Raw genomic sequence first — 24,043 nt, forward strand, 5'->3', positions numbered from 1 at the left:
TGTGTACACGTCAGGAAGTCATTGTCATTATGATGTTGTGTGTGCAGAAAGAACAAAACAAATTTTAAGAAAGAATAGTGCATATATGATCTTAAACATTTATATTACTAAAACATAAATCAAAACTATTTTTAGTAGATGTCCCAGGGCATTAAGCTGATTACAATATGGAGACCTCTAAATTAAATTGTGACACACATTTCATTTTATTTTTCAGTACATTGCTGCCCATATTCAAATTTTCATATAATAAATCTAATGAGGAAATCTATGTATGAAATACTAGCATTTTATGTTTTATATCAGAACTTTATTTCATTGCAGTAAATGTTACACAGATTTGAACTTGATGTTTCCTACATTAAAACAATCAAATATTTTAATGTGATTCATGTACATGTGTAAATCACACACACTCTCTCTTGCCAACATAGTTTCCTGGAAACGCCCGAACTGTGATTAAAGCCATCTTTCTCTCTAATTTATGCCTACATATAGGAGCAGATATGCAGAAAAAAAGCTCAAACCATCCAGACTCGACTCACTTCAAATTTATGGCTGTAAACTTAAAAAAAAATACGAATTTAAATATTTGTCCTCAGAACTATAAAGTAGTTAATTTCTTAACAGGACTTAACTTGAACAGATAAAATTTTAGCTAAATGTTTCTTTTCTTCATGAAATTTCATAATTCCAATATATATATTATTTACATTAATCACTTTTGCAATATTCATACAAGCAGCAAATCCCAATAAGATTTTCTTTTCTTATACAAACATAAGCCATATAAAGGAACCTCTAACATAATAAAAACGACAATTGAGGCCTTTCTTTAAGGAGCCTAGGAGATTGGATATGTTTTACACACAAGAATATTAGAAATTCTGTTGTTCTTATTAAGCTATGAGCCAGGTTCAGGATGGGAGTCTATAATCTTACAAATCTCCAGGTATCATGAAGTTATATTCTGTACCGTGCAGTCTATGCTATTATTTTTTAATCCTCACTTATATTTTATTACATTATATTTGAATTATAATATTTAAATTCTTAAATTATAATATCAAATTATTAGATTATAATATTCATATTATTGCATTATACTTAAATTATAAAATTGCACTTTTAATTATAAATTTAAATTTAAAAAGTACACTTATAGGTCGGGTGCTGTGGCTCACGCCTGTAATCCCAGCATTTTGGGAGGCCGAGGAGGGCAGATCATGAGGTCAGGAGATGGAGATCATCTTGGCTGACACTGTGAAACCCATCTCTGCTAAAAATACAGAAAAATTAGTTGGGCGTGGTGGCTGGTGTCTGTAGTCCCAGCTACTCAGGAGGCTGAGGCAGGAGAATGGCATGAACCCAGGAGGCAGAACTTGCAGTGAGCAGAGATCGTGCCACTGCACTCCAGCCTGGGCGACAGAGCTGACTGCATCTCAGAAAAAAAAAAAAAAGTACACTTATATACTTATATTTTATTATGTTATTATGATATAATTCAGGCATACAAAAATTATAGACAATATAATTAAGACACACTTCTATTTAAGCCAGGTTAAAGTATAAAGAAGCAGAAATTTAATTTAGGCCTCCCGTTTTTAAATCTTGAAAGTAAAATAATTTAAAGAATTACTGCCTGGCATGGTGGCTCACGCCTGAAATTCCAGCACTTTGGGAGACTGAGGCAGGTGGATCACCTGAGGTCAGGAGTTTGAGACAAACCTGACCAACATGGTGAAACCCCGTCTCCACTAAAAACACAAAAAATTTAGTCAGGTGTGGTGGTGCATGCCTGTAGTCTCAGCTACTCGGGAGGCTGAGGGAGGAGAATTACTTTAACCCAGGAGGCGGAGGTTGCGGTGAGCTGAGATCATGCCATTGTACTCCAGCCTGGGCAACAAGAGTGAGAGTTCGTCACTCCCAGAATAAAAGAATTACCTTGCATGTGGTTATGTGTAAACTTAAAAGACTCTTGCCACTTCTAGGGCACGACACTTTTTTAGTCAGGTCCTACTTAACAAATGTAATCTCTATAAATTTCAGTGCTATGTCTTCAACAAAATGTATGTATTGCTTGTTAATATGTGTGCTGATACAATCACAGATCCTCAAAACCTTGTCTCTTTTTTTTATTGGAAGCTTTTGAAAAAGAAAATTGATATGCTATTCAAAAGATTTTTTAAGTTTTCCCGGATGTACTTATAAGTCTGGCTCTAACATAAAAAAAAAAAAAAAAAAAAGGAACTTCTTAAAATTTAACTTTGAAAGCTCAGAGAATTACATTTTCTTAAGAATTCTCCATTACTATATATTAGTTCTAGTCTTAAAAAGGATCATCAGTGCCTTACAATAGTACCTTTCAACCTGAAGAGAGATTTATTCTGGCAAGACATGAGTGTTTCCCACTAGGGCAGCATGGCTCCAAAATATTATTCCTTTTCAACTTATATCCAGATATAAGGTACCCTCTTTGTGTTTATATACACATATTTCTAAGTATATTCCTTCTTATATAAGAATGAATCAATGAGGCTTCCAGTAAGCTATAAAGCGAAAAAGAAAAAGAAAGAAAAAAGAAAAAGAAAAAAGAAAAAAAGGAAAAGCACATATAAGAGACATTTCAGAGCTATCTTTTATTTCCTTACATGTAGTGTACATTCTTGACTATTAAGAATTTATTTTTCTTGTCTAATAAATAACTATATTGGTGATATTTCAGTGTAGAAAAGCTTGTAACATATACAAAATATATAAAAAGTCGTATGCTATTTACATCTTTTTCAACTATTAGGATAGATTCAGGGTGTACATGTGCAGGTTTGTTACCTGGATATATTGCATGATGCTGACGTTTGAGGTATGAATGGTCCCATCACCCAGGTGATGAGTATAGTACCTGATACTTAGTTTTTCTACCCTTGTTCCCACCTTGCACCCCGCCTCCCTGCCCAGTAGTTCCTAGTTTCTATTGTTGTCCTCTTTGTGTCCATAGCACACAATGTGACAACATGTGATATTTGGCTTTCTGTTCCTGTGTTAATTCACTTAGGATAATGGCCTCCAACTCCATGCATGTTGCTACAAAGGACATGATTTCATTCGTTTTATGGCTGAGCAGTACTCCATGGTGTATATTTACTACAGTTTCTTTATTCATTCCACCATCGATGGGCTCCTAGGTTGATTCAGAGTTTGTGCCATTGTGAGTAGAACTATGATAAATACGTGAGTGGATGTGTATTTTTGGTAGAACAATTTGTTTTCTTTGAATATATACCCAGCAATAGGATTACTGGGCTTTATGGTAGTTCTATTTTAAGTTATTTGAGAAATTTCGAAGTTGCTTTCCACAGGGACTGAACTAATATACATTCCCACGTCAGTGTATAAGCATTTCCTTTTCTCCGATACCTTGCCAGGATCTGTCGTATTTTGACTTATTAATAATAACCATTGTGAGTGGTGTGAGACAGTACCTTATTATGGTTTTGATTAGCATTTCTCTGATGATAGGTGATGTTGACCATGTTTTTTGGGCCACTTGTATGTCTTCTTTTGAGAACTTCTGTTCTTCACTTTTGTCCATTTTTAATGGAGTTATTTGGTTTTGTTTGTTCAATTGTTTAAGTATCTTTTCCACTGTGGATAGCAGGCATTTATTGGATGCATAATTTGTGAATATTTTCTCCCATCTGATGGGTTGTCTATTTACTCTATTGATAGTTTCTTTTGCTGTGCATAAACTCTTTGATTTAATTAAATCTCACTTGTCAATTTTTGTTTTCTTTGCAATTACTTTTGAGAACTTAGTCATAAATTCTTTACCAAGGCTGATATCGAGAATAGTGTTTTCTAGATTGTCCTCTAGGTTTCTAATAATGTGAAGTCTTAATTTTAAATTTTTAATATATCTTGAGTTGATTTTTATATGGTGAAAGGTAGGATTTAAGTTTCATTCTGCATATAGCTAGGCAACTATCCCAGCACCAATTATTGAATAGGTAGTTCTTTTTCCATTGATTGTTTTGGTCAACTTTGTCAAAAATTGGATGGCTATAGGTGTGCAGCTTTACTTGTCTATTCTCTATTCTGTTGCATTAGTGTGTGTGTGTCTTTTTCTTTTTTAAACAAGTACCATGCTGGTTTTTATAGTATTATTTGAAGGTGTATAACGTGAGGCTTCTGGCTTTGTTCTTTATACTCACGGTTGCTGTAGCTATTCAGGCTTCTTTTTGGTTCCCTATGAATTTTAGAATAGTTTTTTTCTAATTCTTTGAAACATAATGTTTGTAGTTTGATAGAAATGTTTGAATGTGTAGATTTCTTTGGGCAGTATGACCATTTTTAAAAAGTTAATTGTTCTAATCCATGTGCATGGATTTTCTTTCCATTTTATTATGTCATCTATGATTTCTTTCAGCAGTGTTATGTAGTTCTCCTTGTAGAGCTCTTTCACCTTCTTGGTTAAATGTATTTCTAGATACTTTGTTTTTTGTGGCTATTGTAAATGGAATTGTATTCTTGAATTCACTCTCAGCTTGAATGTTACTGGTGATAAAGATGCTACTAATTTTTGTACATCACTTTTGTATATAGAACATTTATACTTTACAGCCACATTTGGCAGAGTGATTAGGGTTTTCCAAATAGAGAATCATAGAATCCATGAACAGAGAGAGTTTAATTTATTCTTTTCCTGTTTGGATGTCTTTTATTTATTTCTCTTGCTTGATTTCTCTAACTAGAACTTCCATTACTATGTTGCATAAAAATGGTGAGAGTGGGCATCTTTGCCTTGTTCCACTTCTCATAGTGAATGTGTCTAGCTTTACTACCCATTTGTTATGATGTTGGCTGTGGGTTTGTTATAGCTGGTTCTCATTATTTTGAGGTGTATTCTTTTGATGCCTAGTTTATTGAGAATTTTTATCATAAAGCAATCCTGGATCTTATCAAAGCTTTTCCTACATCTATTGAGATAATCATATATACATAGTTTTTAAATTCTTTTTATGTGATAAATCACATTTACTGACTTTCGTATGTTGAACCAGCCTTGCATCCTAGTGGTAAAGCTTACTTGATCATGCTGAATTAACTTTCTGTTGTGCTGTTAGATTCATTTTGCTAGTATTTTGTTGAAGATTATTGTGTCTTTATTCATCAGAGATATTTATCAGTAGTTTTTTGTTTTTTCTAATTGTGTTTTTGCCAGGGTTTGGTATCAGGGTGATGCTGGCTTTCTAGAATAAGTTGGGGAGGAGTACCCCCTAACCTTGAGTTTTTGTAACTGTTTCAGTCGAATTGGTACCAGCTCTTCTCTGTACATTTGGTTGAATTTGGCTGTGAATCTATCTGGCTCTGGAGATTTCTTGGATGGTAGTTTTTATTATTAATTCAGTTTCAGATCGGAATATTTGTTCATGTTTTCATTTTTTTTTTAATTCAACCTTGGGAAATTGTTTGTTTTCATGTACTTATCCATTTTCTCTAGATTTTCTATTTTGTGTGCATTGAGGTTTTCTTTAAAATCTCTGAGAATCTTTTGTATTTCTATGGGACTGGTTGTAATGTCACCTTCTTCATTTCTGACTGTGCTTATTCGAATCTGTTCTCGTTTTCTTTTAATTTATCTAGTGGTATATTGGTCTTGTTTATCCATTCAAATAATCAACTTTGCTTTTCATTGATACTTTTTATGAATTTTTGGTTCAATTTAATTAAGTTCGGCTCTTATTTGAGGTATTTCTTCTCTTCTGCTAGCTTTGGGGTTAGTTTGTTCTTTTATCTATTAGTTCCTCTAGCTGCGATGTTAGATTATTAATCTGAGATTTTTCTAACTTATTGTGGTGGGTGTTTTATGCTATAAACATTCCTCTTAACTATGCTTTTGCTGCCTCCCAGAGGTTTTGGTATGTGTTTTCTCTGTCTTCATTTGTTTCAAAGAATGTTCTTGTTTCTGCCTTAATTTTGTTGTTTACACAAAAGTCATTCAGGATCAAGTTGTTTAATTTCTATGTAATTCAGTGGGTTTGAGAGATCTTCTTGGTATTGGTTTCTGGTTTTATTCGATTATGTTCCAATAATATCAAGGGTACAATTTTTTTTAATTTATTGAGACTTGCTATATAGATGAACATGTGGTCGATCTTGGAGTATATTCCATGTGCAAATGAGAAGAATGTATGTTCTGTAGTTTATGGGTGCAATATTCTGTGGAAGTCTATTTGTTGTAATTGGTCAAATGTTGAGTTGAAATCCATAATTTTTGTTAGTTTTCTGCCTTGATGATCTGTCTAATTCTGACAGTGGGGTGTTGAAGTCCTTCTGTTATTGTGTGGATGTCTACTTCTTTTCATAGGTTTGGAATTTCTTGCTTTGTGAATCTGGGTGCTCCAGTGTTGGGTGCATATGTATTTGGGATAGTTAAGTATTCTTGTCAAATCAAACTTTTATCCTAAGTAATTATTTTCTTTGTCCTTTTTACTGTTGTTGGTTTAAAGTCTCTTTCTGTGATATTGGAATAGCAATTCCTGATCACTTTTGTGTTTCACTTGCATTTTTTAAACTTCTCCAATTTGTTACTTTGAGCCTATGAATGTTGTTTTATGTGAGATTGGTCTCTTGAAGACAGCAGTTGGATTGGTCTTGTTTGTTTGTTTTTTTTGTTTGTTTGTTTATTTCAGTTTGCCCATCTCTGCTTTTGTAGTTGGTTGTTTGGACCATTTGCATTCAAGGTTAATATTGATATGTGAGGTTTTGATCCTATTGTAAAGTAGTTAGCTGATTTCTTTGTAGTTTCTATTGTGTGGTTGCTTTATAGGGTCTATGGCCTATGTACTTAAATGTGTTATTGTGGTTACAGGTATCATTCTTTCATTTCCGTATTTAGAAATCCCTACATAATCTTTTCTAATGTTGGTCTAGGGGTAATCAATTTCCTTAGAATTTGTTTATCTGAAAAGACTTTATTTCTCCTTCATTTTTGAAGCTTAGTTTGTTGGGATATTAAATTCTTGGTAGTAATTACTTGAATATTGCTAGAAATAGATCCCCAGTCTACCTGGCTTATAAGATTTTTGTTGAGAACTTCACGTGTAACCTGATGGAGATCCCTCTGTACATAATCTGATCTTTTTCTTTAGTTGTCCTTAATATGTTTTCTTTAGCATTTATTTTGAACAGTCTGGTGACTATGTGCTTTGGTGGTGTTCATTTTTACAGTATCTCACAGGTGTTCTCTGGATTTCTTTTTTATTTGGATGTCTGCCTCTCTAGCAAGGTTAGGGGGATTTGCTTGAATTATTTCCTCAAATATGTTTTCCAGGTGGTTTGCTTTTTTTCCTTCTCTCAGGAATGCCATTAATTCATAGGTTTGGTCACTTTATATAATCCTGTATTTCTTGAAGACATTTTTATTTCTTAAAATTCTTTTTTCTTTATTTCCGTGTAACTGGGTTAATTTGAAAGATCAGTCATCCAGCTCTGAAATTCTTTCTTTTGTTCTTTCTAGACTGTTGATAAAGCTTTCAATTGCATTTTAAATTCTTAGGAGAGGTTTTTCTATTCCAGAAACTCTGATTGATTTTTAAGATGTCTATCTCTTTCTTCATTTCATGGATTGTTTTAAAAGTTTCTTTATGTTTATTTTTAACCTTGTCTTGGATCTCATTGAGCTCTCTTGCAATCCATGCTTTGACTTATTTATCTGTAATTTGCGAATTTCCCTTTTTGTTAGATTCCATTGCTAGAGAGCTAGTGTGATCCTCTGATGGTGTCACAACATTCAGATTTTTTATGGTTTTAGAATTTTTGTGCTGGTTCCTTCTCATCTGGAGATGGTGGCACTTTAAATTTTTGTAATTATTTTAATGCTGGTAGGATTTTTTCTTTTTCTTTCTTCCCCTATAACAATATTTTTCCCATTCCCCTTTCTCCCCTCCCCTATGGGTACAACTGTAGAGAATGTTGGATAGTGTCCTTTGACTTTGCCTCTATAGCCCCATGCACTTCTTTTGGCAGGTTTTATATTGGTCTGTGCAGTTCAATGTACAAGCCAGCAGAGGGTGCTTATAGAGGTAAGACCTTGCTGCACCCAACACAGCTCTGTATACATTATCGTTTACTGGCAGAAGCTCCCTGTTATCTCAGGCAATTGGCTGATTCCTAGAATGTTTAGTGAACTGAGCTCTCTGCAGAGCCCTGCATTTTGGGGACTGTGATAAATGGGACCAGACTGGGCAGTTCTGCCTACAGGTCCCCGATGGCAGCCACAAGCACTTTCAGTGAAGAAAAATCCCATGGGTCACCACCAAGCACTCAGAGGTGTGCCTAGGCATGGAACTAAGGAACCTCCTCAGCACCAAAATCTCTGCACAGTAATGAGAGGTGGCCTAATCTCCCAATACAGGAGAGTGGGTCCTTTAGATACCAAGAAGTCTTCCTTGGCTTGAAGTAGAGTGGGTCCCCTGCACCAAGATGTCTGCACAGGAGAGGTGGGGCAACTCAGGCTGCTGAACCAGACTAGCAGCTGCTCTGGATTCCTGGAAATCTGCCTGAGCTTGTAAAAGTGAGTCCTACCCAACCCCAATCCCCACCTGCACCAGGATCTCTGCACAGGAAGGGTGGAGAAGCTCAGGTTGTTGATGCAGCTGAGTTGATGCTCCAAATGCCTGAATATCTGCTTGGTTAGTGGTGCAGACAGGTCCTTGCTGCTCCACAATCTGTATTCACAAAGGGTAAGGACTAAGAGCAGGATGCTTCTTGGCTGCTGAACCAGACAAGAGGGTGCTTCAAACGCCTAGATTTCTGTCTGGAGTTGGAGCAAAGAGGGCCTTGCTACATGAGATGTCAGGAGGGCAGGCTGGGGCACCTAGCAATGGCACATATGGACCACTTCTAGGTCACCAAGCTGGCCCTGCCTGCAGTCCTTTCCATCCAGGAGAAACTGCAGCTGTAGCAGCTCTCCTCCTGCCCCAGGATTGTGACTAGGGAGAGCATAATTCCACCACCTACTGCTGAGCTGCTTTCCATAGCTCTGACTATGAAGGCCCTTACCCCACTCTAGAGAGAGAACTCCAGTCTTTGTCCCGAGACTAAAATGCCTTCATGGCCATGTTTCTGGGTCACCAAAGAATGGCTATTTATGCACCTTGATTGAAAGTGGCATCCTGCTCTCAACCTCACGTTTGAGAAAATATCTGCAGCTTTTTTTTATGCCTTTTCCTCACAGTATCTCCAAGTCTTTCCTCAAGTTGCTGCCAGGGCTTGGGAGAAACAAAATGCTGTCCTTCAGCCTTGGTTGCTCAAATGTCTAGGGAAAAGGTGAGTCACAGAGGGAGGCTCTCTCCCTCTCTCACATACTGGGGCTTCACTCACTTGTATCAGCCAGATGCCATCACAGGGGCTGTTTACTAGTGTTCTTCTTGGGATCTGTGGTATCCTTTATGATTCTGGTGGATTCCCATTTTTCGCTTCTCAAAGAAGAGTTCATCTTTATGCACTATCTTGTTATCTCCAAGAGACTAAGGCATGCTAAATGCTTCTAATTAGTTATCTGGAGAAAAAAGAAAGTTATATTTTAAATTTGATCTTTTTGTTCTTTTAAAGTCATACATGTACAAAATTTGAACATAAAGCAAATTCTACAAAGCTTATAATGAGAATTAGCAGTTGCTTGGCTCAATCCCTTCTGACTCTGCAATTTTTCTCCCTAAATTCAACCATATTCAATTCTTCTAAGTTTTATTATGGTATTTTAAAATATTTCTAAATAATATGTTTATTCTATTACTTCTTTATTTTTCAATTTGGGGGAATATAAGGAATGACTATAAAGTGATGATTAAATACATATATAAACATACAAGCTTATATACACATATGTCTCAAATTTGCATAAATGTAAACATGCTTTATGTACTTATTATGTTGTGAACTATAAAATCTGATATTATTTTTTTTCTTTGGGAATTTTGATGTTTAGTATCCATTTAATATGTCTTAATATTATTTTTTAATATTCTGTAATACTCTGATCGTTTATTGTCTCTTTCAGATAGGCTCAGATTTTTTAGTTTCTATATTACCCTAAAGGTATGTACTTTTAATTATTAACAAATTATCCCTGCAGGTTCCTGAACTTTAGTCTACTTAACAATTTATATTTGGTATTATCTAGTCTTTTTTCATGGCTCATATAATAATGGCTTTATTTTCTTACCTCTGAAAAATCTCTTACACTAAAACAATCCTGCAGAATTCAAAATCAACTATCAGAATCCTAAGTGAATGCTTGAATTTTTTTTAGAGTAATGTTGTAACATATAATTGCAGCTTGAACTATAGAATATTATGAAAGCTTTGTATGAAATTAAATTTGTTGTTCAAAGTTTGTAATACACAAAATTACATAATTTTACAAAACAAAAAAAATTGTACTAAAAAAACAGAGTTAAATCAGAGAAACAATTATACTTTCATGGAAAAGTACACATCTCAATTAACTTAGCAAGTCTTTAAAAATCAAATAATAAAGAAATATATATTACAAGGATATCCTCCATAAAAATTGCAATGTTATGATGAAATTTTTTAATCAGTTGAATTTTTAATGTTGTTTCCAGTGTTTGAATATGTTCACCACTTACATGACTGTTATTTCCTGTTTCCACAATCTTCGCAAGATTAAAAAATGAATACAAATGAAATTACACTGATACACAGAAAGAGCTATTTGGATTATTATACTTTACTCCTATTGTTGGTATTCCAAGCAACCACTGTAAAAACTCTTTCAAATACATATAGTTTTGACTAATGTTTTGATTAATGCCTTGTTTTTTCTCAACTAATATCAGAATTTTCACTACATTCAGTGTAACATTTGAAGAACAAGACCCTGGAACACTTTGTTTACTTAGTCCTATGGAAGTTACAAATATGGTATGTCCCACTCTATATTGAAATAACTTTAAAAGGAGATGATGTAGCATAATGGCTAAAAGCTAAATCTCTACAGTCAAAAATCTAGGATTGAAGTATGGTTCTACCATTTACTAGGTATTCAAGCATTTTAGGTCTCAGATTTTTAATTAGTAAATGGAAGTTAATTATACCTACCTTCTGGAATTGTTGTGAAGATTAAATGTAATTATGTTTTTATGAGGCACTTAAAATAATGCCTTGTATACAATAATTACTCAATATAAAATGTTAGCTATAATTATCACTGGAATAAAGTTTTCTAGCTACTTCTATTGCATGCGTCATATGAAGTGTAGTTTTGGATTCAGGCTACACAATGGCTGCTGTGGATGCTAAATAATAAGATATTTGGAACACATTGCACTTCTTTTCAGGGCCAGGGCAAGAGTTCAACCATTATCAGCAGTGAATAAACTAATGAAGAATTTTGATTGTCTACCCGGTACACAATTGAGAACATGGGCCAAGATAAGCAGGCATGAGAAATCTGTAGCGGTAGTAAATGTGGTTTCATCTGTTACAGCCAGTGGTCCAAGTGGGTTCTCGCTATGTGAGGAATGAATTAAAGAAAGATGCCTAAATTAGATCAAAACATACCAGTTCGGCTGGTATATGTGGATTTTACTCTGGCTCACAATAATTATTAGGTTAATTATAGAATGTATATTTTATCTTCAAACTCTATTATAATTTGTACTTTATTTTCCTTTAAACAGTCGTTCCTTTTCTCAGTTTCTCATTCCCCAAGAATATATAAGATAGAAAACTTTTTCAGAAAATGGCATTTTAATAAGAGCACAAAATATAAGATTAAGATACTTGCAATGGCATTCTTTCTCTGATATTAATCAAGCCATTCACCTTGAAATATCACATAATGACTCTTCTCTGATTTTTTAAATAAGCTGGTATAATGATCAAATAAAAATAATGTGGCTTCTATGGTTTTTGGTTAGATTGCTTTATGGTGCTAATATTATTTTATCAACCCTATTAAAATTATATTACTATCTCCTGCACTGAAGGACAAATTTAAAATATGATAGATTTAATGTAGATAAATTTTAGGTCATTGAGAAAAGTAAAAATAATGTTCTATTAGAAATCTCATATGTGGAAATTGCCCATAATAAAGATAAATGTAACAAAATTTGAGGCTTCCTTGCCTGTCCATTTCTTAAATGTTTCTACATTTTACATTATTCTATATGTTAAACATTTTAATGTCTTACAGTAAAGGGAGCGATTACAGAGAAAGAGGACTGATTTGCAAGTGAAGAGATGCTAGTTGTAGGTAATTTCTAGAAACTACACACAAACACAGCAGCATAATATTAATTATGCAGTTTCTTTTCTCTAAAATGATAAAGAAAAAAATTTGAAAATGACACATGAAAGTGTAATTTGTTTTGAGAAAGAAGCATTCAAAATTCACGATGGTCCTGCCTACAGTGATCTACATAATGGGAGTCAGTGAGATAAATTGTGAAGAAAATGGATGGTGGAGTCAGTTTGTATCAAATTGGAAATGTTATTTGATTTCTCTGTCCCCCAATTTCCTCCTATGAGAAAGCAGGAAAATAAAAAAAACAACATGATAAGTTTGCTTTGAAGCTTATATTGGACAATATATATAAAGGATAGTGTCTAGAAATACCTGATGTTTGTAAATATTTGATTTCTTATTTTCTTTTCTGTGAGAAAAATAGAGAAATTATTAATCATGAATTTTTTTTATCATGTCTAAATTGACATTACAACTCAAACAATATCTGAGAGTCATGCTTTCCATTGGTCAATAAGTTGACCAAACTAAACAAACACATCTGTATGAACCAAAGTTACACATATTTATCAATACAATTAAAAGTTAATTATTAGGGTACAGCAAATACATCTGTGTTATGACATATTTAAGTTTCTGATAAGAATAAATAAGAGGTGCTCATTTCAGAAGCACATATACAAAAGTTAGAACAATACAGAGAAGATTAGAATGGTCCCTGGCAAAGATGACATGCAAATTTATGAAGGATTCCATATTTGTACTATCTAAGGTCTATGCTAAGGAAAAAAATCTTAAAAACAGCTAGAGAAAAGGGTCTAATTCCCTATAAAGGAAATCATAACAGAGTTAAGAGCAGACTTCCCAGGAGAAACTTTACAAGCCAGATGAGACTGGGGGCCTATTTTTAGACTTCTTAAGAAAAATAAATGTTAACCAAGAATTGCATATCTTGCCAAACTTAGCTTCATAAGGAAGAAATTAAAAATTTCTCAGGTAAGCAAATGCTAAGGGAATTCATCATCACCAGACTAATCATGTAAGAAATGCTCAAAGGAGTTTTAAAAGACAATACTTGCTACCATGAAAGCACACTTACAGACAAAATCCACAGGTCCTCTAAAGCAGTTACACAATTGAGACTACACTGTACCTAGTCAGAAACATTATGACAGGAACGAAACCTCACATATCAATGTGAGGTATCACATATCATTTAACATAAATGGCCTAAATACTCCACTTAAAAGCTATAGATTGGCAAATTGGATTTAAAGATGACCCAACCATCTGCTGCCTTCAAAAACCCACCAAACGTGTAATGACACCCATGAACTCATAATGAAGGAGTAGAAAAATATATATCACACAAATGAAAAACAAAAAAGAAGCAGGGATTGATATTCTTGTATCAGATAAAATGGACTTTAAAACAACAGTAAAATAAAAAAAGACAAAGAAGGGCATTATATAATGCTAAAGGGCTCAATTAAACAAAAAGATTTAATTATTCTAAACATATACACACCCAACACCAGAGAACACAGGTTAATAAAACAAATATTAGTAGACCCAGGAAAGAGGCATTCATATAATACTAGTAGGGAGCTTTAAAACCCTACTGACAGATCACTGAGGCAGAAAACTAACGAAGAAACTCTGGAATTAAATTGGACTCCTGAACAATAGAACCAATACACATCTACACAAAATTACACTTAATAAAAAAATATACATTTTTCTCATCTGAGCATGGAAGATTTTCTAAAATTGATCATATGCTTGGTCATAAATAAAGTCACAATATTTTTTTAAAAATCTCAATCATATCAAGCACCTTTTCAGATCACAGTGAAATAACATTAGAAATCAATACTGAGGAAAACTCTCAAAACCACACATGAACATGGAAACTAAATAACTTCATTCTGAATAAATTTTGTGTAGCAGTAAAATAAAGGCAGAAATAAAAAATTAAGTAAATGGAAACAGAAATAACATACTAATACTTCTGGGATACAGCAAAAACAGTATTAAGAGGGAAGTTTATAGCACTAAATGCCTACATAAAAACATAAAGATCTTAACAACCTAGTGTCACATCTCAAGGAACTCAAAAAAAAAAAAAAAAAAAGAGAGAGAGAGAGAGATCAGAACAGAACTAAATTAAATTGAGACCAAAAAATTATACAAAAGAACAACAAAATGAAAAAGTGGTTCTTTGAAAGGATCAACAAAACTAATAGAAGACTAGCTATAAACCAGCAAATCAAGACAGAAGTTTCAAATAAGCACAATAAGAAATAATGAAGATCACACTATGAATAATGTTACAGAAATACAAAAGCATCTTAGAGACTGCTATGAACATAAGCATGCACACAAACTAGAAAACCTAAGGGAAATGGAAACATTCCTGGAAATATACAATTTATCAACATTGAACTAGGAAGAAGTTGAAACTCTCTACGGGAAAATAATGAGGTATGAAATTGAATTAGTAATAAAATTTCTACCAAAAGAGAAAATAGAACCAAGCAGATTCACAGTCAAATTCTACCAGATACAGAAGAGCTGGTACCAATCTTACTGAAACTATTCCAAAAAGTCAAGAAAGAAGAATTTCTTCCTAACTCATTTTACAAAATCAGCATCAGCCTGATAACAAGATTCAATAAGGACACAAACAACAATGACAACAAATTACAGACCAGCATCCCTGATGAACATGTAGACAAAAATCCTCTATAAAATACTAGCCAAATGAATCCAGCAACACAACAAAATATAATTAATCTTGATCAAGTGTGTTTCATTGCGGAGATGAAAGGATAGTTCAAAATACACAAATCAACAAATCTTATTAACCACATAAACAGAATTAAAAATGAAAACCATATGGTCATCTCAATAGAGGCAGATAAAGCATTTGACAAAACCCAATATCCCTTTATAACTAAAGCCCTCAACAAACTAGGCATTTAAGGCACATTCTTCAAAATAATAAGAGCCGTATATGATAAACGCACAGCCAGTGTTATACCACATGTGGAAAAGTTGAAAGTATTTCCCCTAGGAACTGAAACAAGACAAAGATGTCCACTTTCACTACTGCTATTCAACATAATACTGGAAGCCCTAGCCGGAGCAATCAGGCAAAAGGAAGAAAAAAAAGGCATCTAAATTGGAAAAAAAGAAACCAAATTATCTCTGATTGCTGATGACATAATCTTATACATAGAAAACCCTAAACAGTCCTCCAAAATACTCCTAGATTTGACAAAGAAGTTTAGTAAAGGTCCAGGATGCAAAATTAACATATAAGAATTAGTTGTATTTCTATACACCAACACTCAAACTGAAACCAAATCAAGAACTAAATCCCAATTACAATAGCTATATAAACAAAATATATCTGGCAATACATTTAACCAAGGCAATGAAAGACTGCTACAGGAGTACTACAGGAGAACTACAAAACACTGAAGAAAGAAATTATAGATAACAGACACAAATGTAAAAACATCCCGATCTCATGGATAAGAAAAATCAATATCATTTACATGACTATACTGTCTAAATCAATCTACAGATTCAACACAATTTCTATAAATTTACTAATGTTATTTTTTACAGAATTGGAAAAAAAAGCTATTTTAAAATTCATAGAAAAACAAAATTAGCCTGAACAGCCAAAGCAATCCTAACTAAACAAACAAAACAACAACAACTACCAAACTAGAAGCATCTTGTTACCTGACTTCAAACTATATTACAGGGCTATAGTAACCAACGAAGCATGGTACTGGTACAAAAAAACACACAGATCAGTGGAATAGAATAAGGAACCCATAAATAAAGCCACATACATAAAAGAAACTGATCTTTGACAAAATTGTCAAAAATAAACAATGGGGAAAGGACATTCTATTCAATAAATGGTGCTAGGAAAACTGGGTAGGCATATGCAGAAGAATGAAACTGGACCACTATCTCTCATTACGTACAAAAATTAACTCAAAATAGATTAAAGACTTAAATGTAATACCTGAAAGTATAAAAATACTAAAAGAAAATCTAAGAAAAATTATTCTGGACACTGGCTTAGGCTAAGAATTTATGATTAAGACTTCAAAAGCAAATGCAATAAGAACAAAAAATATGTCAGTGGGATTTAAACTAAAGAGCTTCTGCGTAGCAAAACAAATGATCAGAAAAGTAAACAGTCAGCCTACAAAATGGCAGAAGGTATTTTCTAACTATGCATCTGACAAGGGACTAACATTCAGATTATATAAAGAACTTAAGCAAATCAACAACAACAAAAAAAACACAAAAAAACTCATCAAAAAGTGGGCAAATAACATAGACAGAAATTTCTCAAAAGAAGTCATATGCATGGTCAATAAACATGTGTATAAATCATCAACATCACTAATTATCAAAGAAATGCAAATTAAAACCACAATGATACATCATCTGACACCAGTCAGAATGATTATTATAAAAAGTCAAAAACTAACAAATGTTGGCAAGGATGCAGATAAAATAGAATGTTCATACACTGTTGGTGGGAATGTAAATTAGTTTAGTCATATGGAAAACAATATGCAGATTTTTCAAAGGACTAAACATAGAACAACCACTACCATTTGACCTAGTAATCCTATTACTGGGTATTTACCCAAAGAAAAATAAATTGTTTTATCAAACAGATACCTGTACTTGTGTGTTTATTGCAGCACTATTCACAATAGCAAAGTCATGAAACTAACCTAAATATCCATCAGTGGTTGACTAGATAAAAAATGTGGCTTGTATGCACCACAGAATACCATGCAGCTATACAAAAAAAATGAAATCATGCCCTTTGCTGCAACATGAACGAAGCTGGAGACTATTCCTAAGTAAAATAACCGAGAAGCAGAAAATCAAATGCTACATGTTCTCACTGATAAGTGAATGATAAAAAATGGGATGGGTATACATAGACACAAAGATGGAATAGACACTGGTGACTACAAAAGGTGAGAGAGAGGGAGGAGAACTGATTCAAAAACCTCCCTATCATGTACTATGTTCACTATTTGGGTGATGGGTTCACTAGAAGGAAACCTCATCATTACACAATAAATTCATGTAACAGACCTGCACACGTATCTCCTGAACTTAAAAATTGTTTAATTAATTAAATAAAAGATAAAAATAATGAGCAAAAAGAAAAAAGTAAGAATACCAAAAAACAATGTTGAGAACATATTCTTATTCAAAATACTTACAAGATAAGACACATTTTCATTAGCTAATTAGTTTGTGTAAGTGTTGTTATTATGAACCACAAAGTGTAAACTAGACAGTAAATGTTTCTTTACAACCAGATTACATGTTGTATAAAATAGAACTAAATAAAGATATCTTTATCACTTCCTTTTAAAACATTTATACTCTAGCAGCATGTAGCTAACTATTTTTGGCTTATGCAAAGCAGATTTTCAGTTGGTATTTTTAAAAGTATTATGTTAATGCTCTTCACTATCTGTAGGTGGTTGCATCATTATGCTTCACATTACTCTTAATATGTTCCATATTAGGATATATAGGTTTTCTTTGGTTTGAAGCATTATAGAAAAAAAATACCCTTGGAAAAATAGAATTCTGATGGATATTAATTTTTTAAATAAATTAAATATATTTTCTGGAGATAATTTATACTATCCTAAAGAGGAGAGAAATAAGTAACATTTGCAGGTAGATTACAAGCTAGTATCAGCAATTTAAACCTTTTTTCTTGCCAGATATCTTATCTATTTTATCAACAAAAAGCAAAACTAATTTGTTGTTGAGAATCATCCTCTTCTTCATTATGAGCAACTGTTTATTAATAGTATTATTAATCATCACAAACTGAATCTATTATAGTTATATAGTTTTACTCCCTTTAATAAAAGTGGGTTATCCTCGATATTCTGGGTTACCTATACAACTCTTTTGTGGTGGGTTGTCTATACAACCCTTTTGAGTTGGCCAACTGGAATGAATTAAGGCTTGTCCTTATGATGTTAATCAGATTGTGTTTTCTGTGTATCCATTTGCTTTGGTAAATTCAAATGATGAGAAGACATTTTTCACTATGCCGAAATTAGGCATAAAATCGGCCCTAAATATAAATTTTCTACACATTTAAAAGAAAACAACAACAACAACAACAAAAATAGCAAACAAATGAGCTGGTGCAGATATAGATAGGGGTACCTTCTTTGGTGACTTCTACCAAATATTTAAGAAAGGAAACTCAGTATTACATAAACAAATCAAGAATATTAAAGGTGAAAAAAAGGCTTTCTAAATAGTTTTGTGAATATAGGATGACCTTGATATCAAATCATGACAAAGACAAAATAAGAAAAACAATTCAGGCCAATGGCTATTATTGAACATTGATATCAAGATTCTAAATATATTATTAGCTATATGAATTTATTAAGGAATAAAGGGATATATAAATCAAAGCAAATTATGCTTATTCTAGGAGCACAATATTTTTCATGATTTCAAGGATGTACACTTATCTGCAAACTCATGAATTAGTTTACATTAAATATGTACAGGTTTTCATTTGTCCATCATACCTCAAAAGATATTTAAAAACATTTTATTAACAATAAAAATGAATTCATGCAAATTCATACATTACAAGAGAAAATATATACAAAAAAGGGTAATTATAAGTGAAAGATTGAGAATTTTATTACATTCACATTATTAACCTAATGTTTTTCAAATAAGCCATCAGGGTAGTAAAAATTATATTTCATAAAAAATTTTGTTTCCTAAAAATTTGAAATATACTTGTATAATGAATTCAGCTCTAATTTTATTAGCACTATACTATTACAGGTGTAGTGCAAATTAACTTGGGATATCATTAACTTGTCTCAGAAACCAACTCTTACAGTGTTTTGCCATTCATTTTACTTATCCATGAAACATAATCACATTGTTGTTATGATGATTTTGGATAAGTTATGTATAAGAAATATAATCGGTATTCTAATAAGGACATAAAATGAAATATAAAATGCTCAGTTAAAACTACAAAAGGCAGAAAAAGAGTGGAACAAACAGAAAGAATCAGAGGGCAAAACCAATAAGTAGAAAAAAGTAACAAATATGGTAGATATTAATCCAACTATATCAATATTCACTTTAAATATCAGTGATCTGAATAATCCAATTAAAAGAAAGACGCTAACATAGTGGATTTAAAATAAGCATAAACATATGTTCTCTTCAATACACTCATTTTAATATAAAAAACACATAGATTAAAGGTAAGAACTGGGAAAAATTCTATCATGTTAACACCAATAACAAGAAATATTGAGTAGTTATATTAATTTTAGATACAGCCCACTTTGGAGCAAAACATAAAATGACCAGAGACAAAGCAGTATATTACATAATTAGGAAGAAGACATAACATTTCTCAATCTGTATGGGCCTAATAACAGAGTGTCAAAATAGATAAGACAAAAACAGACAGAAATGCAAGAATAAATAGATTAATACCTCATTGTAGTTGGAGACTTCAATACTCCTATCAGTAATTAACAGATCCAGTAACAGAAAATCACTAAGGACGTAACTGAACTCACCAACTTCATCAACCAACTGGATGTAATTTACATGCATAGAGTATTTTATTCAACAACAGAAGAATACACATTTTTTCCAAGCCCAAATTAAACATTCAACAAGATAGAACATATTTTGGGCCACAAAACACATCTTACCAATTTTTAAAATATTAATCACAAAAATATACTGTCTTTATTCTCAGATAACATGATTGTCTATGCATAAAATTGCAAGCAATCAACAACAAAATTGTTGAACTAATAAGCAATTAAAATAAGGTTGCAAGATATAAGACTGATATACCCAAGTCAACAGAGAATAATTAAAATTTGAAATTAAAATCAAAATTGTATTTACATTAACACCAAAAAATGAAATACTTGGTTAAAAATCTAGTAGAGTATGTACAAAATATACATAAGGAAAATCATAATACTCAGATGAAAGAAATTGGAGAAGATATAAGTAAATGGAAATGTATTTTATATAAATAGAATATTATCTATAGAGGCAACACAATCTCAATCAAAATCTTAGCAAATAATTTTATGAATGTTGACAAACAGATCATAAAGTTTATATATGAAGGGAAAACACACAACATAGCCAACACAATATTGAAAGAGAGGACAAAATTGGAAAGCTGACATTACCTGACTTTAAGACTTACTATAAAGCTAAAGCAATCAAGATAGTGTGGTATTGGCAAAATATTATACAAATATATATTAGAGTAGAATAGAGTCCAGAAATAGACCTCCACAAATACAGTCAACTGATTTTTGAGTAAGGAGAAAAGGCAATATTTGAATTAAGGGTTTTTTTCTAGCAAATAGTGCAGGAACAACTGGAAAACTTCATTCACAAAATATATAAATAAACCAGACACAGATGTTGTACTTTTCAAAAATCAATTTTTAAAAATCCAAGTTAAAAATGCAAAACTATAGAACTCCTGTAAGATATCATAGAAAAAAATTCAGGGAACCTTGGATTTGGCAGTGACATTTTAGATACAAGAACAAAGGCATGATCTATTTTAAAAAAATAATAAGCTGGTCTTCATTAAAACTTAAAAACTTCGTTCTTCAAAAGACAATGTCAAGACAGTGAGAAGACAAGCTACAGAATAGAAGAAGAATTTTGCAAAAGACATATAGGATAAAAGGACTGTAATCTAAAATATGACAAGAACACAAAAATTAACAATATAAAAAACAAAGAACTCAAAAACGGGCTAGTGATCTAAACAGACAACTCGTCAAAGAAGGTATACAAATGGCAAAGAAGCTTATAAAAATATGTTCTTGTTTCTCATTAAGGAATTGCAAATTAAAACAACAATGAAATAAGATTACCCACCTATTAAGATGATAAAAATTCAATCATTGACAATACCTAAACACCAGAGAAGATATACAGGAACAGGAGCTTTCATTCGTTGTTGATCATAATGCAAAATGGTATAAACATTTTAGAAGATATTTGGTAGTTTTTTATTTTTTTCTTTTTCAGTTTGTATTTTAGAATCATGGGTACACATGCAGATTCGTTCCAAAGGTATGTTGTGTGACACTGAGGTTTGGGGATTGAATCCATCACTGAGGTAGCGAGCATAGTACTCAATAGGTAGTCTTTCCAGCCTTGCCCCACTCCCTTCCTCTCCTCTCTAGTGGCCCCAATGCCTACTATTCCCATCTTTATGTCCATGTGTCCCCAGTATTTAGCTTCCAAATAAGTGAGAGGATGCAATATTTGATTTGCTGTTTCTGCATTAGCTTGCTTAGGGTAATGGCCTCCAGCTGCATCTACGTTGCTGCAGAGCACATGATTTCTTTCTTTTTCATGATTGCATAGTATTCCGTGGTGTATATATATCACATTATCTTTATCCAACCCACCATTGATGGGCATTTTAGTTGATTCCAGGTTTTTGCTATTGTGAATAACACTGTGATGAATACACAGGGATGAATGTCCTTTTGATAGAAATATTTATTTTGTTTTGGGTATATAACCACTAATGAGATTGTTGGATTGAATGGTGGTTCAACTTTTACTACTTTGAAAAATCTCCAAACTGCTCTCCCAAGTGGCTGGACTAATTTACATTCTCAACAATACTGTATAAGTGTCTTATTTTATCTGCAGCCTTGCCGACATCTGTAATTTTTTGGCTTTTTAACAAAATTCATTCTGACTGGTGTGAGAAGGTATTTCATTATGGCTTTGTGTGGCTTTGATTTGCATTTATCTGATGATTGGTGATACTGCACTTTTTTCATGTTTGTTGCCTGCTTGTGTGTCTTTCCAGAAGTATCTGTTCATGTCCTTTGCCCACTTTTTAATAGAGTTCTTTGATTTTTGCTTTTTTATTTGATTAAGTTCCTTATAGATTAGGGATATTACACCTTTGTCAGATGCATAGTTTGGGAATGTTTTCTCCCCTTATGTAGTTTGTCTGTTTACTGCCTTAGTTTCTCTTGTTGTGCAGAAACTCTTCAGTTTAATTAGGTCTCACTTGTCAATTTTTGTTTCTGTTGCAGTTGCTTTTGAGGAAATAGATATAAATTCCTTGCCAAGGCCAATATTGAGACAGCTATTGCCTAGGTTTTCTTCTAGTACTTTGATACTTTCAGGTCTTACATTTAAGTTGTAATCCATCTTGACTTAATTTTTGCATGCAGTGACAGGTAGGGGTCCAATTTTATTCTTATTCTTATGTGTAGCCAATTATCTCAGCACCATTTTTGAATGAGGAATCTTTTCTCCGTTGCTTATTTTTGTCAAGTTTTCAAAGATGGTTGTAGTTGTGTGGCTTTATGTTTGTGCTCTCTATTCTGTTCCATTGGACTATATGTGTTTTTGTACCTGTACCATGCTGTTTCAGTTACTGTAGTTTTGTTGTATGGTTTGAAAACAGGCAATGTGATGCTTCTAGCTTTTTTTTCTATTGGATTAGGATTGTTTTCACTATTTGAGCTTCTTTTTCATTTCATATGAATTTTAGAATAGTGTTTTGTTAATTCTGTGAAAAAGGATTTTGGTAGTTTGATAGGAATACTGTTGAATCTGTAGATTGCTTTGGGCACTATGGCCATTTTAACAATATGATTCCTTTGATCCCTGAGCATGGGATTTGTTTCCATTTATTTGTGTCATCTATGATTTCTTTCAGCAGTGTTTTGTAGTTCTTCTTGTAGAGATCTTTCACCTCCTTTGCTAGATGCATTCCTAGGTATTTTATTTTGCATGTGTGGCTATTGTAAATGGGATTCTGTTCTTGATTTAGCTCCGACAGAACATTATTGGTGTATAGAAATGCTACTAATTTTTGTACATTGACTGTGTATCCTGAAACTTTACTGAAGTTTTTCTTCCAGTTCTATGAGGCTTTTGGCAGAGAGTCTTTAGTGTTTTCTAGGTATATAGAATCATACAAATGACAAAGAGACATAGTTTGACTTTTTTCTCATTTGGACACATTTAATTTATTTTTCTTGCCTGATTGCTCTGACTTCAACTTTCAGACTATGTTGAATAGGAGTGATGAGAGTGGGCATTCTTCCTTGTTCTGGTTCTCAAGAGAAATGCTTTCAGGTTTTGCCAATTCCATATAATATTAACTGTGGTTTTGTCATAGATGGCTTTTATTATTTTGAAGTATGTTCCTTCGATGACTAGTTTTTTGAGGGTTTTTATCATGAAGGGATTTAGGATTTTATTTAAAGCTTTTTCCACATTTATTGACATGATCATTTAAATATTGTTTTAATTATTTTCTTATGGTGAATCATATTTATTGATTTGCAGGTGTTAAAACAACTTTTCATCTCAGTAATAAGGCCTACTTGATCATGGTGAATTTACTTTTTGTTGTGCTTCTGGATTCAGTTTGCTAGTATTTTGTTAGGAATTTTAGCATCAAGGTTCATTAAGGATATTAGCTTTAGTTTTATTTATTTATTTTTTGCTGCGTCTCTATATTTGGCAATTTCTTATAAAACTAAACATACACTTGATTGCAATCCAGCAATTGTACTCTTTTGTATTTAGCCTAATTATTTGAAAATTGTGTCTACACAATAACCTGCATACACATGTTTATAGAAGTTTTATTTGTAATTA

The 24,043-nt window shown here is 32.7% G+C and overlaps 1 non-coding gene across 1 annotated transcript; it reads left to right on the forward strand.

Annotated features, from left to right (window-relative positions):
- The first annotated feature begins 12,933 nt into the window (after positions 1-12,933).
- Positions 12,934-13,039, forward strand: LOC115898834. Its single transcript, XR_004058499.1, has one exon. It is a non-coding gene; the product is annotated as a U6 spliceosomal RNA (small nuclear RNA).
- The last annotated feature ends 11,004 nt before the right edge of the window (positions 13,040-24,043 follow it).

Source organism: Rhinopithecus roxellana, chromosome 7, assembly GCF_007565055.1.
Source record: "Rhinopithecus roxellana isolate Shanxi Qingling chromosome 7, ASM756505v1, whole genome shotgun sequence".
Lineage (NCBI taxonomy): Eukaryota > Metazoa > Chordata > Mammalia > Primates > Cercopithecidae > Rhinopithecus > Rhinopithecus roxellana.